The sequence below is a fragment of the Miscanthus floridulus genome, chromosome 8 (assembly GCF_019320115.1).
Source record: "Miscanthus floridulus cultivar M001 chromosome 8, ASM1932011v1, whole genome shotgun sequence".
In the NCBI taxonomy this organism is placed as follows: Eukaryota; Viridiplantae; Streptophyta; class Magnoliopsida; order Poales; family Poaceae; genus Miscanthus; species Miscanthus floridulus.
Genome location: NC_089587.1, coordinates 196,111,843 through 196,117,055, shown reverse-complemented (window position 1 = coordinate 196,117,055; position 5,213 = coordinate 196,111,843). Strand labels below are relative to the sequence as shown.

Genomic DNA, 5,213 nt, shown 5'->3' with positions numbered 1-5,213 from the left:
CGATCATGAAATAGGGACACATGGAATCCATCCACCGCGTGTATGCACTAGAGCTTGGTGTATAGTGCATGCATCCTATTTTTTTTCCCAGTATGTGAGGTGTTACGCCAATGGTGCAACCAAACAACGTATTGTTCTTGTTCTTCGTCATGTTGTGCTAGTCACACGTACTTGATTAAAATGGTTACATATAGCTATAAGTTCTTTTGCGCGGACTATTATTAAATTATTCAATAAAGAAAGTTTACATATTAAAATATCAGACGGAGATCGACATTAATAATTCAGTTGTTACATTGACTTTTTTCTTTTAGAAATAACTTTTAAATCATTTTCAACTGTGCATCATTAGTAATATTAAAATTAATACCATTAAGCATTAGTTATAGATACATACTATATAGATATTAGATAGTTTGACCAATTACTTAAGAATACAGATGATATTGGACACATCTATATATGTTTTTAATACCGATATAGATTCAGATAAATAATAAAAAATAAAAATTGATTTAGATAGATACATCTAGTCTAGCGTCCATATATGGAATATGGATATGGATGTTCATATCAACTGTTTAACCGATATACGGATATTTGATGGTCCCGACATTTTTCGCACTAGAGTCTAGACTAGAGGTGGCACGGCACGGCATGTAGCTGCTCGTCGCTGGCCCTGAGTCCCTGACCGCCTTGCTGCTTTGGATTGTGTGGCGGCATCATCCCTCTCACTGCCCCGACTCCCTGGCTTGGTGCCTTGTTGTTGGTGCGCACAGCCTTCGTCGTTATAGAGAAGGGGCTAAACTGCAGGCTACTGCTGCTAGCTAGTTTCGCTTCGCCCCGGCAGCCATGGAAGCAGCTCCCGCGTCGGGCGTGGTGCCGGCGGTCGAGATCGAGAAGTGCATCGCCGACGCCGAGGACGTCGAGTCGGAGCCCGTAGCGGCGGCGGACCGGCGGGCGGAGGAGTCCGTGCCGCCGTGGCGGGAGCAGGTGACGGTGCGCGGCCTGGTGGCGGCGCTGCTGATTGGGATCATACTCAAGCTGGCGCTCACCACCGGCATCATCTCCACGCTCAACGTCTCCGCCGCCCTACTCGCCTTCCTCTCGCTCCGCGGCTGGACGCGGGCGCTGGGCCGCCTCCGCCTCGGCGCCGGCGGCGCGCCACTCCCTTTCACCCGCCAGGATAACGCCGTCGCTTGCTACACCATGGGCTTCGGCGGTGCGCTCCCATCCCCATTATCTCCCAATCTCCCATCTCCTCTTCTTTCGTTAGTCAAGCTGAGTCTTTTATTGATAATGTACTAAATTCACGTGTCGCTTGTGGATGCACATATAGAAATTGAGGTTTGTTGGTGCTGTGCAGGTGGGTTTGGATCGTCGCTGCTGGCTCTGGACGAGAAGACATACGAGCTGGTCGGGGTGAACACGCCAGGAAACGCGCCGGGGAGCTACTAGGAGCCCGGCATCGGGTGGATGACCGGCTTCCTTCTTGCGATAAGCTTCGTGGGCCTCCTCAACTTGCTCCCGCTTAGAAAGGTGCCGCCTTTGCTCTTCCCCAGAAATTTTGCCTCAAACTAACTGGATCGTTGGCAAAACAAAAGGACACCATGCATGTAGATGCACAATGCCAACTTTTTATATCCTGCTTTAGCTATTGAGCTTTCTGATAGCAGAACTGCAGAAGAGCTGGTAGTTCAGTATATATGTGAGGAAAAACAGGTTACACAAGAAGGGAGGGAGGGGCAGTTGGCAAAACAAAAGGATAAAATAAGCCCCGGTTTAAGACACAACAAACAAGGAGCCTAGTTGTCCATAAAAAAAAAAGAACACATTATGGAGCCAGCGTTAAGGGCAGCTTACATTACATATAGTTAAAATAAAAGTGGAAGAAAAACAAAGTAGCTGGTGCTAGGAAGGATTGCCAACCGAAGGAGATGATCAGCTGCTGCTTTCTTCCCAGCTTGAACCTCGCCAATTATGCTGCCAAATAAATTGGTCACAGATTGTTCATAGTTAATTATTTGCTCAAAAAAGATTGTTCATATACTAGTTTGCAAAGAGCATGTGCCTACCAGATCTGCAGCTTCTAATTGTAGACTCACTTAGTTTGTCGATAGGGTCCCCTTTTCAGACCAATTTGTTGGATCCCACGGCATGAATAAACATAGCTGGCATTTTTGGAAGGATAGACTAGACATAGTGCCCTGCAAAAAAAAAAGGACCACTGCCCTATTCCATTCTTTAGCCTCATTTCATATTCACAATCTGTAATTTCGGCATATTCAGCAGCTCCCTTGTGCTACTTTAAAGAAAAATAGCGCCCCAAAACAACAACACTCAAATTCTTGTTTCCAAACGACTTGGATTCTTTTTCGTAAAGCTGTGAATGTAAAGTAATCTGATGCTCTCCCTTTGTACGCGCGGCAGGGGCAGGCACCGAAAGGGCTCCCCTGCTGCTGCTGCACTGTAGCTGCGGCAGGGGCAAGCGCCGAAAGGCCCCCTGCCACACTGTAGCCACAGTAGGGGCATGCACCAAAGTCAGCCCTGCTGTTACATCTAGTCACTGTAGCAGCATGGCAGCTTGACATGTCTGTGTACTAGGATTAGATGTGTAGAGTTGTATATATAGGTTCCCACTGCAACTCAGTAAAGAGAGAGTTCAGTTTTGCCATCTCCTCTGCAGAGCTCCGGCCAACGCTGGTGCATGTGCTATGTGTGCGCGCGCTCTGTTCTTCCTCCCTCTTCTACCTCTAGTCATAGTGTGTGTGAGAGAACGCCGGTGAGCGGTCGGCTCACCCGTGCGGGAGATCCCGGGGCCAACAGTGAAGGCCCATTCACTAGCATGACCTAGCCCATGTTGTAGGCTGGAGAGCCACCCCACCAACCAATCAAAAACCTCTATTTTTCTTTCAGTTGTATGTTGCGCTCAATGATCTTTGTAACATTTCAGGTTCTGGTCATAGACTACAAACTGACTTATCCAAGTGGGGCTGCAACTGCTGTTCTTATAAATGGATTCCATACACCTAGAGGAGAAGAGAGTGCAAAGTATGGAAATTAACTCACTTTGTGCTAACTACCGGTTGATTCACCGCTTAAATGAATAGGCAGAGATCTTGCCAATTAGGGAAAAAAAGTGACGAATTCACCACATGTATTCTTCTTTTACCTTGCATGTCAGGAAGCAACTCCGTGGATTCCTGAGGTGCTTTGCAATGACTAATGAGCCTCCTATGAAGCTTCTTCCAATGGTTTTACACAGGTGGCGAGGGTTGTGGATTTCTTCAGTTCCCTACTTTCGGTCTAAAGGCTTGGAAATAAACGTATACCCAATGGGTTACTGATTGCTTGTAGTAGTGCTTCATACTAATTCATCATCCATGTGAAAATCTTGAATTCTTTGGCTGTCAGGTTTTTCTTCGATTTCAGCCCCACATATGTTGGTGCGGGGATGATCTGTTCACACCTTGTGAACCTTTCGAGCCTCTTTGGTGCTATACTTTCTTAGGGGGTTTTGTGGCCGCTCATCAGCAAACAAAAGGGAAATTGGTACCCAGCAAATGTACCAGAGAGCAGCATGACAAGCCTGTTTGGTTACAAGGTCTGTCTGCTTGATAATTTGCCGCCTCCTTTCAAAATATACAGAGTACAGATCATCCATGGTCTTCTCTTTTATGAAGTATGTTTACTGTGTACCTGGTGCAGTCCTTCCTGTGTATAGCTCTGATTATGGGGGATGGTGTCTACCACTTCACCAAAGTCATGGTTATCACTGTGAATAGTTTGCATGAACGGTCCAAGAACAAACATATTAAGAAAGGTAAATGTGCACCGAGAAATACACCGTTCCATGATCTCTCCAACTTTTATTGCAAAAACTCATTTGATGCTGACTAAGTGAATTGCAGTGAAAGATGAGGATACATCTGCAACAGATGAGACGAAGAGGATGAGGTCTTCAACAGAGACTATATCCCAAATTGGCTGGCGTACACCGGATATGCCTTATTAAGCATCATTGTAATAATCGTCATACCAGTAATGTTCCGACAGGTGAAGTGGTACTATGTAGTCGTGGCATACGTACTTGCTCCTGTGCTAGGGTTCTCCAATGCCTACGGAACCGGGCTCACAGACATCAACATGAGCTACAACTACGGCAAGATTGCTCTCTTCATCTTTGCAGCCTGGGGAGGGAAGGACAACGGCGTCATCGCCGGCCTTGTCGGCTGCGGAATAGTGAAGCAGCTCGTGCAAGTCTCCGCCGAGCTGATGCACGACTTCAAGACGGCTCATCTGACGCTGACGTCGCCGAGATCCATGCTGGTGGGGCAGGTGATCGGCACAGCCATGGGCTGCGTCATCTCGCCGCTCACCTTCACGCTCTTCTTCAGAGCATTCGACGACATCGGGAACCCGGACGGGTACTGGAAGGCCCCCTACGCGCTGATGTTCAGGAACATGGCCATCCTCGGCGTGCAGGGCGTCTCGGCGCTGCCGGCGCACTGCCTGGAGCTGTCGGTCGGCTTCTTCGCGTTCGCGGTGGCCACCAATGTCGCGAGGGACTTCTTGATGCCGCGCAGCAGGTACAGGAGGTACGTGCCCCTCCCGACCGCCATGGCCGTGCCGTTCCTCGTGGGCGCCAACTTTGCCGTCGACATGTACGTGGGGAGCCTGGTCGTGTTCGCCTGGCGCAAGATGGACAGCGCGGAGGCGGAGCTGCTGGTGCCCGCCGTCGCGTCCGGTTTCATCTGCGGAGACGGGATATGGACACCTTCCCGTCCTCGTTGCTCGCTCTTGCCAAGGTGAAGCCTCCGATCTGCATGAAGTTCTCGCCAGGAAGCTAGTGCGATGGGACTGGGAGAGGCGATGAGTAGAAAGAATGGCCTTGTCACATGCGTGCCTCCGTTCTGTTGTCACATGAAACTGAGCTCGTGTTTGTTTTTTCAGAGGAGGCAGGCCTAGAAAGCCATGGATATATTTATGCTGTGTTCAATCAGATTTCAGTTGGTAACGTGCAGCATGTACACGAGCGTATCCGAGGTGGACGAAATAGGATACTATAGCATGTATGTATTCTTTCAGGATGGCACCAATCGTTTTGTTCAGTACCATCTTTTTTTTAATGTAACTACGTAAGAGCAGCAGCCGTTCAATTACGGTTAAGTAGAAAAGAAGTTTGTGTTACAGCGGTGCCTAAGAAACAAGGG

General features: G+C 48.4%; 1 pseudogene; it reads left to right on the top strand.

The window, feature by feature from the left end:
- The first annotated feature begins 850 nt into the window (after positions 1–850).
- Positions 851–4,850, top strand: LOC136477847 (metal-nicotianamine transporter YSL2-like; annotated as a pseudogene).
- Positions 4,851–5,213: the final 363 nt, after the last annotated feature.